Raw genomic sequence first — 13,935 nt, 5'->3', positions numbered from 1 at the left:
ACCGTAATAAATAGTTATAAAAATGTCAATCTTGTCAAACTTGGTCAATTTTGGACTTAGAAAGTTGACTCAACTACCAAAATTCATTAAAAAAATAGGCAAAAATTAATTTGTGGTTAAGGCAGGGGGTTGCCATTTAAAAAAAAAAGTTGACATGCGCATGCGCGTGACTAGTTAAGTAAAAAAAAATTCAAAGACCATAAAAATGTGTATTTTTATGTCATAACAACTGCCAAAAAAACAGAATTCAAATAGCAGGTCTCTACGCAAAGATATTGAGTGTTCTCGATTACCGTTTACACACTGTATATACGACTTAAAGTTTATTTTTTTCATATACATAATAAATAATATAATTATCATTGTTATGAAATATTTTTTATGAATATTCCTTTATTATTTACTCGACACGATGGCCGATGTCATAACATAGCATATTATCTGTTCATAATTAATCGTTATTTTTCGAAATGATAATCTTAAGTAATAGCGCTTTAGTATACTTATTATACACTACATATTTTATGCAGCTTTTTTCATTTCAATTATACAATCTACATAGTTTATGTATTTGTTTTTTTATTTCATATTATCCATATAATTAATTTCCTTTATTTACCTCTTACATATTGTGTAGTTGACTAATACAGACATTTCGTGGAATTCTATTTATCAACAGAATATTATTGAGACATGCTTATTAGTTTGTTTATTTACATATTTTAAATATTCCACTAACAAACACAAAAATAATCCATTCATCCGAAAAATAATGGAACTAAGCAAACATACTTACTTGGTCACTGAATTATTTTATGGAGTAAGAGACAACCATGATTCACAAATTCAAATAATTTATGTAATTGCATTTTGTTTTCTGTTTCATTTAACAACATTAGTGTGGGCTTTTAATAAAGAAGAAACCTAAGGTGGTTAACCTAAGCTAACGGCACCATTGAACCATTTCGGGCTAACTCCATGACCTGGACGTTGTTTATGAGGGACTTCCATGTCGGGCGTTATTTAATGATGATGGATAGTGTTTTGACGCGGGCCCTGCAGGAACAAGATCCGCGTGCGCAGTTTGCGGCTCCCAGTCCAAATCAGACGTCAGAACAGGCCATACCATCATCGTCAGTGATGGAACTGCCGGTGGAAACAGAATTTGTACCGGCGGTGGATTCAAACAAATTCACTGAATTTGCCGGAGGAATTATACAAATATTAGAATATTAGTATGTGGTGTTTAAAATAACGATGAAATAGTTTTAAGTTAGCGTAATGCGAGAAAATATTGGTGGGGGGAGGGGTTGAACCCTATCCAGTGGTAGCAACCAAGAAAAAGAAAGAATCTTTAGAGTCAAAAGGAAAGAAGCTCATAACATTTTTAGATGTGCAAAGACAAAGTATGTTCAAAATGTAATAAGGGAGGCAGAACAAGACTACAGGTCACACAATACACGGCAGCTATATAACAAGGTAAATAGCTTTAAAGGCGGATATAGAAGACAAGAAAAATTTTTGAAAAAGGACGATGGAAGCCTAGTGACGAATCATGAAAAAATAATGGAGAAATGGGCAGAGTACTTTGAAAAGCTACTCAATTGTTAAGTACCAGTTGATATATTTACATATGGACACAACGAACCCAATGATGATCCCTGCTCACCCCCATCAAAGGAAGAAATCAAACAACAGATCAAAAGGCTCAAAACTACAAGTCACCCGGGGAAGATGACCTTCAAGGGGAAATTTTAAAGCATGCGGACAGCTCCATGATAGAGAGTATATACTTGTTGATAAAAGAAGTGTGGGAGCCGGAAATTTTACCGACAGATTGGAGAGTAGCATACATACACAAAAAAGGCGACATGCAAGTCTGTAGTAACTATAGAGGAATAGCGGTGCTAGATACAACATATAAGGTATTATCATATTGCATCCTGGAAAGAATCAAACCTCTGGCTGAACAAGTGGTGGGGGACCATCAATATGGATTCAGGCAAAATAGGTCAACGACAGACCAGATATTTATAATCAGGCAATTATTCCAGAAAAGCTGGGAATATAATAAGGAACTCCATGTTATCTTCGTTGATTTTCAAAAGGCGTATGACAGTATATATAGAACTAGCATAACCGAAATTTTGAAGTATTTCCATTTCCCAAGGAAAATAGTACATTTAGTTGAAGCTAGTATAAGACAGACTAAAGTCAAAGTCAAAGTAGGAAACGCGACATCGAGGATGGTGGAGGTAAGAACCGGACTTAGACAGGGGGATGCCTTGTCGCCAGTACTTTTTAATTTAGTACTAGAGAAGGTGATCCGAGAAATAAATATTGGAAGAGATGAAGGAGTAAGAATGGATAAAACTTGCTTTAGTCTGCTCGCTTATGCAGACGATATAGTCTTGCTAGGAGAAGAGGAACAAAAAGTGGTAGATTTATGCGGCAGGTTAATAGAATCAGCAAAGAAGATAGGGCTACATCTCAACATAGAGAAAACACAGTACATGAAAGTTAGTAGGGAACTAGATAACCTTCAGGAAACCGAACCCATAACAGTTCAAAAGAGTGGAAGATTTCAAATACCTGGCCATGAAACTAACGCAGAAGAATGAATGTCAAATTGAAATTCAACAAAGAATAAAAATGGGAAATAAATGCTTCTATGCACTAGGCAAACTACTAAGCTCGAAAGTCCTGTCAAAAGAGGTTAAAACTCAGCTGTACTTGAAAATCATACGACCAATAGTCATGTATGGTTCACAATGTTGGACATTACGAAAGACAGAGGAGGACAGATTAGCGGTTTTTGAGAGGAAGGTACTACTTCGCAAAATATATGGATCTATATATGATTAAGATTTTCAAGGATGGAGAAAAAGGCATAATCAAGAACTGACGGAGCTTTTCAATAGACCAAATATTATAAACGAGATCAAACGGAGTAAGTTGGAATGGGCAGGACACGCAGTTAGAAAGCAAGATTCAATGGTTCAAAGGGTACTCCAAGAAAACCCAAAGAGAAAAAGACCATCGGGTAGACCAAGGCTACGCTGGGAAGATGGAATTAAAAAAGATTTCCTAAGTGCTGGTGGAGTGAATTATGATCACATGGATTGGAAGGAGGTAGCGAAGAATAGAATGGGGAAAGATTTGTTCTATAGCAAGATGGTCTCAAAGGGCTTAATAAAAAAAAAAAAAAGTAATAATACTATTTGAAACCTGAATATTATCTATGCATACTATTATATTTTCATATCAATTAAATATTATAATATTCTTAAGATACAGTGAAATCTTTAAATAGTGGATACTTTCGGTCACCAAAATGTTGTCCATTATACAGAGGAGGTAAATTTATAATATTCATAAAGGGTAAATATGTAAAAGGAAAAATATGTGATTTAATGTATTAAAGACCAAGATACATGACTGGTTTAGTCCAAAGGTTCTCAAACTGTGGTATACGGAAGGCTGTATAGTGTTAAAACGTAATTCATTAATTATACTGTATTTAGTCTCTCACACATGCTGTACAATGTACATATATGAAATTTTTCCATGTCAATTGACAGTTTTTAACATTTTATGGTTATTGCATTTTTAGGGCACGACAATAGTACCTAAGGGCAACATGCGATCCAACAGTACTGCATCAAATGATTTGAGTCATATCTCAAAACTACCACCACCACCACCACTGGCTATAATGTAATTATAAAAACACAATTTTATTTATCATATTTTCTGGTTATATCAACATCATCTATCTTCTTACATCTACTGTATCTACTGAATTTAGACTCTCACACATGCTGTACAATGTATATATATGAAATTTTACCATGTCAATAGACAGTTTTTCACATTTTATGGTTATTGCATTTTAAGGGCACGACAATAGTACCTCAGGGAAACATGCGATCCAACAGTACTGCATCAAGTGATTTGGGTCATACATCAAAACTACCACCACCACCACCACTGGCTATAATGTAATTATAAAAACACAATTTTATTTATCATATTTTCTGGTTATATCAACATCATCTATCTTCTTACATCTACTGTATCTACTGTATTTAGTCTCTCACACATGCTGTACAATGTACATATATGAAATTTTTCCATGTCAATAGACAGTTTTTCACATTTTATGGTTATTGCATTTTAAGGGCACGACAATAGTACCTCAGGGAAACATGCGATCCAACAGTACTGCATCAAGTGATTTGAGTCATACATCACAACTACCCCCACCACCACCACCACCACTGGCTATAATGTAATTATAAAAACACAATTTTATTTATCATATTTTCTGGTTATATCAACATCATCTATCTTCTTACATCTACTGTATCTACTGTATTTAGACTCTCACACATGCTGTACAATGTATATATATGAAATTTTACCATGTCAATAGACAGTTTTTCACATTTTATGGTTATTGCATTTTAAGGGCACGACAATAGTACCTCAGGGAAACATGCGATCCAACAGTACTGCATAAAGTGATTTGAGTCATACATCACAACTACCACCACCACCACCACCACCACTGGCTATAATGTAATTATAAAAACAAAATTTTATTTATCATATTTTCTGGTTATATCAACATCATCTATCTTCTTACATCTACTGTATCTACTGTATTTAGACTCTCACACATGCTGTACAATGTATATATATGAAATTTTACCATGTCAATAGACAGTTTTTCACATTTTATGGTTATTGCATTTTAGGGCACGACAATAGTACCTCAGGGCAACATGCGATCCAACAGTACTGCATCAAGTTATTTGGGTCGTATCTCAAAACTACCACCACCACCACCACTGGCTATACTGTATTTATAAAAACACAATTTTATTTATCATATTTTCTGGTTATATCAACATCATCTATCTTCTTACATCTACTGTATCTACTGTATTTAGTCTCTCACACATGCTGTACAATGTACATATATAAAATTTTTCCATGTCAATAGACAGTTTTTCACATTTTATGGTTATTGCATTTTAAGGGCACGACAATAGTACCTCAGGGAAACATGCGATCCAACAGTACTGCATCAAGTGATTTGAGTCATACATCACAACTACCACCACCACCACCACCACCACTGGCTATAATGTAATTATAAAAACACAATTTTATTTATCATATTTTCTGGTTATATCAACATCATCTATCTTCTTACATCTACTGTATCTACTGTATTTAGACTCTCACACATGTTGTACAATGTATATATATGAAATTTTACCATGTCAATAGACAGTTTTTCACATTTTATGGTTATTGCATTTTAAGGGCACGACAATAGTACCTCAGGGCAACATGCGATCCAACAGTACTGCATCAAGTGATTTGAGTCATACATCAAAACTACCACCACCACCACCACTGGCTATACTGTATTTATAAAAACACAATTTTATTTATCATATTTTCTGGTTATATCAACATCATCTATCTTCTTACATCTACTGTATCTACTGTATTTAGACTCTCACACATGCTGTACAATGTATATATATGAAATTTTACCATGTCAATAGACAGTGTTTCACATTTTATGGTTATTGCATTTTAAGGGCACGACAATAGTACCTCAGGGAAACATGCGATCCAACAGTACTGCATCAAGTGATTTGAGTCATACATCACAACTACCACCACCACCACCACTGGCAATAATGTAATTATAAAAACACAATTTTATTTATCATATTTTATGGTTATATCAACATCATCTATCTTCTTACATCTACTGTATCTACTGTATTTAGTCTCTCACACATGCTGTACAATGTACATATATGAAATTTTTCCATGTCAATAGACAGTTTTTCACATTTTATGGTTATTGCATTTTTAGGGCACGACAATAGTACCTCAGGGCAACATGCGATCCAACAGTACTGCATCAAGTTATTTGGGTCGTATCTCAAAACTACCACCACCACCACCACTGGCTATACTGTATTTATAAAAACACAATTTTATTTATCATATTTTCTGGTTATATCAACATCATCTATCTTCTTACATCTACTGTATCTACTGTATTTAGACTCTCAAACATGCTGTACAATGTATATATATGAAATTTTTCCATGTCAATAGACAGTTTTTCACATTTTATGGTTATTGCATTTTAAGGGCACGACAATAGTACCTCAGGGAAACATGCGATCCAACAGTACTGCATCAAGTGATTTGAGTCATACATCAAAACTACCACCACCACCACCACTGGCTATAATGTAATTATAAAAACACAATTTTATTTATCATATTTTCTGGTTATATCAACATCATCTATCTTCTTACATCTACTGTATCTAATGTATTTAGTCTCTCACACATGCTGTACAATGTACATATATGAAATTTTTCCATGTCAATAGACAGTTTTTCACATTTTATGGTTATTGCATTTTAAGGGCACGACAATAGTACCTCAGGGAAACATGCGATCCAACAGTACTGCATCAAGTGATTTGAGTCATACATCACAACTACCACCACCACCACCACCACCACTGGCTATAATGTAATTATAAAAACACAATTTTATTTATCATATTTTCTGGTTATATCAACATCATCTATCTTCTTACATCTACTGTATCTACTGTATTTAGACTCTCACACATGCTGTACAATGTATATATATGAAATTTTTCCATGTCAATAGACAGTTTTTCACATTTTATGGTTATTGCATTTTTAGGGCACGACAATAGTACCTAAGGGCAACATGCGATCCAACAGTACTGCATCAAGTGATTTGGGTCATACATCAAAACTACCACCACCACCACCACTGGCAATAATGTAATTATAAAAACACAATTTTATTTATCATATTTTATGGTTATATCAACATCATCTATCTTCTTACATCTACTGTATCTACTGTATTTAGTCTCTCACACATGCTGTACAATGTACATATATGAAATTTTTCCATGTCAATAGACAGTTTTTCACATTTTATGGTTATTGCATTTTTAGGGCACGACAATAGTACCTCAGGGAAACATGCGATCCAACAGTACTGCATCAAGTGATTTGGGTCATACATCAAAACTACCACCACCACCACCACTGGCTATAATGTAATTATAAAAACACAATTTTATTTATCATATTTTCTGGTTATATCAACATCATCTATCTTCTTACATCTACTGTATCTACTGTATTTAGACTCTCACACATGCTGTACAATGTACATATATGAAATTTTTCCATGTCAATTGACAGTTTTTAACATTTTATGGTTATTGCATTTTTAGGGCACGACAATAGTACCTAAGGGCAACATGCGATCCAACAGTACTGCATCAAATGATTTGAGTCATATCTCAAAACTACCACCACCACCACCACTGGCTATAATGTAATTATAAAAACACAATTTTATTTATCATATTTTCTGGTTATATCAACATCATCTATCTTCTTACATCTACTGTATCTACTGTATTTAGACTCTCACACATGCTGTACAATGTATATATATGAAATTTTACCATGTCAATAGACAGTTTTTCACATTTTATGGTTATTGCATTTTAAGGGCACGACAATAGTACCTCAGGAAAACATGCGATCCAACAGTACTGCATCAAGTGATTTGAGTCATACATCACAACTACCACCACCACCACCACCACCACTGGCTATAATGTAATTATAAAAACACAATTTTATTTATCATATTTTCTGGTTATATCAACATCATCTATCTTCTTACATCTACTGTATCTACTGTATTTAGTCTCTCACACATGTTGTACAATGTACATATTATATAAAATTTTTCCATGTCAATAGACAGTTTTTCACATTTTATGGTTATTGCATTTTTAGGGCACGACAATAGTACCTCAGGGCAACATGCGATCCAACAGTACTGCATCAAGTTATTTGGGTCGTATCTCAAAACTACCACCACCACCACCACTGGCTATACTGTATTTATAAAAACACAATTTTATTTATCATATTTTCTGGTTATATCAACATCATCTATCTTCTTACATCTACTGTATCTACTGTATTTAGACTCTCAAACATGCTGTACAATGTATATATATGAAATTTTTCCATGTCAATAGACAGTTTTTCACATTTTATGGTTATTGCATTTTAAGGGCATGACAATAGTACCTCAGGGAAACATGCGATCCAACAGTACTGCATCAAGTGATTTGAGTCATACATCAAAACTACCACCACCACCACCACTGGCTATAATGTAATTATAAAAACACAATTTTATTTATCATATTTTCTGGTTATATCAACATCATCTATCTTCTTACATCTACTGTATCTAATGTATTTAGTCTCTCACACATGCTGTACAATGTACATATATAAAATTTTTCCATGTCAATAGACAGTTTTTCACATTTTATGGTTATTGCATTTTTAGGGCACGACAATAGTACCTCAGGGCAACATGCGATCCAACAGTACTGCATCAAATGATTTGAGTCATATCTCAAAACTACCACCACCACCACCACTGGCTATAATGTAATTATAAAAACACAATTTTATTTATGATATTTTCTGGTTATATCAACATCATCTATCTTCTTACATCTACTGTATCTACTGTATTTAGACTCTCACACATGCTGTACAATGTATATATATGAAATTTTACCATGTCAATAGACAGTTTTTCACATTTTATGGTTATTGCATTTTAAGGGCACGACAATAGTACCTCAGGGAAACATGCGATCCAACAGTACTGCATAAGTGATTTGAGTCATACATCACAACTACCACCACCACCACCACCACCACTGGCTATAATGTAATTATAAAAACAAAATTTTATTTATCATATTTTCTGGTTATATCAACATCATCTATCTTCTTACATCTACTGTATCTACTGTATTTAGACTCTCACACATGCTGTACAATGTATATATATGAAATTTTACCATGTCAATAGACAGTTTTTCACATTTTATGGTTATTGCATTTTAGGGCACGACAATAGTACCTCAGGGAAACATGCGATCCAACAGTACTGCATCAAGTGATTTGAGTCATACATCACAACTACCACCACCACCACCACCACCACTGGCTATAATGTAATTATAAAAACACAATTTTATTTATCATATTTTCTGGTTATATCAACATCATCTATCTTCTTACATCTACTGTATCTAATGTATTTAGTCTCTCAAACATGCTGTACAATGTACATATATAAAATTTTTCCATGTCAATAGACAGTTTTTCACATTTTATGGTTATTGCATTTTTAGGGCACGACAATAGTACCTCAGGGCAACATGCGATCCAACAGTACTGCAACAAATGATTTGAGTCATATCTCAAAACTACCACCACCACCACCACTGGCTATAATGTAATTATAAAAACACAATTTTATTTATCATATTTTCTGGTTATATCAACATCATCTAACTTCTTACATCTACTGTATCTACTGTATTTAGACTCTCAAACATGCTGTACAATGTATATATATGAAATTTTTCCATGTCAATAGACAGTTTTTCACATTTTATGGTTATTGCATTTTTAGGGCACGACAATAGTACCTCAGGGAAACATGCGATCCAACAGTACTGCATCAAGTGATTTGAGTCATACATCAAAACTACTACCACCACCACCACTGGCTATAATGAAATTATAAAAACACAATTTTATTTATCATATTTTCTGGTTATATCAACATCATCTAACTTCTTACATCTACTGTATCTACTGTATTTAGACTCTCAAACATGCTGTACAATGTATATATATGAAATTTTTCCATGTCAATAGACAGTTTTTCACATTTTATGGTTATTGCATTTTTAGGGCACGACAATAGTACCTCAGGGCAACATGCGATCCAACAGTACTGCAACAAATGATTTGAGTCATATCTCAAAACTACCACCACCACCACCACTGGCTATAATGTAATTATAAAAACACAATTTTATTTGTCATATTTTCTGGTTATATCAACATCATCTATCTTCTTACATCTACTGTATCTACTGTATTTAGACTCTCACACATGCTGTACAATGTATATATATGAAATTTTACCATGTCAATAGACAGTTTTTCACATTTTATGGTTATTGCATTTTAAGGGCACGACAATAGTACCTCAGGGAAACATGCGATCCAACAGTACTGCAACAAATGATTTGAGTCATATCTCAAAACTACCACCACCACCACCACTGGCTATAATGAAATTATAAAAACACAATTTTATTTATCATATTTTCTGGTTATATCAACATCATCTAACTTCTTACATCTACTGTATCTACTGTATTTAGACTCTCAAACATGCTGTACAATGTATATATATGAAATTTTTCCATGTCAATAGACAGTTTTTCACATTTTATGGTTATTGCATTTTTAGGGCACGACAATAGTACCTCAGGGCAACATGCGATCCAACAGTACTGCAACAAATGATTTGAGTCATATCTCAAAACTACCACCACCACCACCACTGGCTATAATGTAATTATAAAAACACAATTTTATTTATCATATTTTCTGGTTATATCAACATCATCTATCTTCTTACATCTACTGTATCTACTGTATTTAGACTCTCACACATGCTGTACAATGTATATATATGAAATTTTACCATGTCAATAGACAGTTTTTCACATTTTATGGTTATTGCATTTTAAGGGCACGACAATAGTACCTCAGGGAAACATGCGATCCAACAGTACTGCATCAAGTGATTTGAGTCATACATCAAAACTACCACCACCACTGGCTATACTGTATTTATAAAAACACAATTTTATTTATCATATTTTCTGGTTATATCAACATCATCTATCTTCTTACATCTACTGTATCTACTGTATTTAGACTCTCACACATGCTGTACAATGTATATATATGAAATTTTTCCATGTCAATAGACAGTTTTTCACATTTTATGGTTATTGCATTTTTAGGGCACGACAATAGTACCTAAGGGCAACATGCGATCCAACAGTACTGCATCAAGTGATTTGGGTCATACATCAAAACTACCACCACCACCACCACTGGCTATAATGTAATTATAAAAACACAATTTTATTTATCATATTTTATGGTTATATCAACATCATCTATCTTCTTACATCTACTGTATCTACTGTATTTAGTCTCTCACACATGCTGTACAATGTACATATATGAAATTTTTCCATGTCAATAGACAGTTTTTCACATTTTATGGTTATTGCATTTTTAGGGCACGACAATAGTACCTCAGGGAAACATGCGATCCAACAGTACTGCATCAAGTGATTTGAGTCATACATCAAAACTACCACCACCACCACCACTGGCTATAATGTAATTATAAAAACACAATTTTATTTATCATATTTTCTGGTTATATCAACATCATCTATCTTCTTACATCTACTGTATCTACTGTATTTAGACTCTCACACATGCTGTACAATGTACATATATGAAATTTTTCCATGTCAATTGACAGTTTTTAACATTTTATGGTTATTGCATTTTTAGGGCACGACAATAGTACCTAAGGGCAACATGCGATCCAACAGTACTGCATCAAATGATTTGAGTCATATCTCAAAACTACCACCACCACCACCACTGGCTATAATGTAATTATAAAAACACAATTTTATTTATCATATTTTCTGGTTATATCAACATCATCTATCTTCTTACATCTACTGTATCTACTGTATTTAGACTCTCACACATGCTGTACAATGTATATATATGAAATTTTACCATGTCAATAGACAGTTTTTCACATTTTATGGTTATTGCATTTTTAGGGCACGACAATAGTACCTCAGGGAAACATGCGATCCAACAGTACTGCATCAAGTGATTTGGGTCATACATCAAAACTACCACCACCACCACCACTGGCTATAATGTAATTATAAAAACACAATTTTATTTATCATATTTTCTGGTTATATCAACATCATCTATCTTCTTACATCTACTGTATCTACTGTATTTAGACTCTCACACATGCTGTACAATGTATATATATGAAATTTTACCATGTCAATAGACAGTTTTTCACATTTTATGGTTATTGCATTTTTAGGGCACGACAATAGTACCTCAGGGAAACATGCGATCCAACAGTACTGCATCAAGTGATTTGGGTCATACATCAAAACTACCACCACCACCACCACTGGCTATAATGTAATTATAAAAACACAATTTTATTTATCATATTTTCTGGTTATATCAACATCATCTATCTTCTTACATCTACTGTATCTACTGTATTTAGTCTCTCACACATGCTGTACAATGTACATATATAAAATTTTTCCATGTCAATAGACAGTTTTTCACATTTTATGGTTATTGCATTTTTAGGGCACGACAATAGTACCTCAGGGAAACATGCGATCCAACAGTACTGCATCAAGTGATTTGGGTCATACATCAAAACTACCACCACCACCACCACTGGCTATAATGTAATTATAAAAACACAATTTTATTTATCATATTTTCTGGTTATATCAACATCATCTATCTTCTTACATCTACTGTATCTACTGTATTTAGTCTCTCACACATGCTGTACAATGTACATATATGAAATTTTTCCATGTCAATAGACAGTTTTTCACATTTTATGGTTATTGCATTTTAAGGGCACGACAATAGTACCTCAGGGAAACATGCGATCCAACAGTACTGCATCAAGTGATTTGAGTCATACATCACAACTACCACCCACCACCACCACCACTGGCTATAATGTAATTATAAAAACACAATTTTATTTATCATATTTTCTGGTTATATCAACATCATCTATCTTCTTACATCTACTGTATCTACTGTATTTAGACTATCACACATGCTGTACAATGTATATATATGAAATTTTTACCATGTCAATAGACAGTTTTTCACATTTTATGGTTATTGCATTTTTAGGGCACGACAATAGTACCTCAGGGGAAACATGGCGATCCAACAGTACTGCATCAAGTGATTTGAGTCATACATCAAAACTACCACCACCACCACCACTGGCTATACTGTATTTATAAAAACACAATTTTATTTATCATATTTTCTGGGTTATATCAACATCATCTATCTTCTTACATCTACTGTATCTACTGTATTTAGACTCTCAAACATGCTGTACAATGTATATATATGAAATTTTTCCATGTCAATAGACAGTTTTTCACATTTTATGGTTATTGCATTTTTAGGGCACGACAATAGTACCTCAGGGGAAACATGCGATCCAACAGTACTGCATCAAGTGATTTGAGTCATACATCAAAACTACCACCACCACCACCACTGGCTATACTGTATTTATAAAAAACACAATTTTATTTATCATATTTTCTGGTTATATCAACATCATCTATCTTCTTACATCTACTGTATCTACTGTATTTAGTCTCTCACACATGCTGTACAATGTACATATATGAAATTTTACCATGTCAATAGACAGTTTTTCACATTTTATGGTTATTGCATTTTTAGGGGCACGACAATAGTACCTCAGGGAAACATGCGATCCAACAGTACTGCATCAAGTGATTTGGGTCATACATCAAAACTACCACCACCACCACCACTGGCTATACTGTATTTATAAAAAAACAATTTTATTTATCATATTTTCTGGTTATATCAACATCATCTATCTTCTTACATCTACTGTATCTACTGTATTTAGACTCTCACACATGCTGTACCAATGTATATATATGAAATTTTTTCCATGTCAATAGACAGTTTTTCACATTTTATGGTTATTGCATTTTAAGGGCACGACAATAGTACCTCAGGGAAACATGCGATCCAACAGTACTGCAT

Source organism: Rhopalosiphum padi, chromosome 3 (assembly GCF_020882245.1).
Source record: "Rhopalosiphum padi isolate XX-2018 chromosome 3, ASM2088224v1, whole genome shotgun sequence".
Classification (NCBI taxonomy): Eukaryota; Metazoa; Arthropoda; class Insecta; order Hemiptera; family Aphididae; genus Rhopalosiphum; species Rhopalosiphum padi.
The sequence above is the reverse complement of the archived record's forward strand: the minus strand, read 5'-3'. Positions refer to the sequence as shown.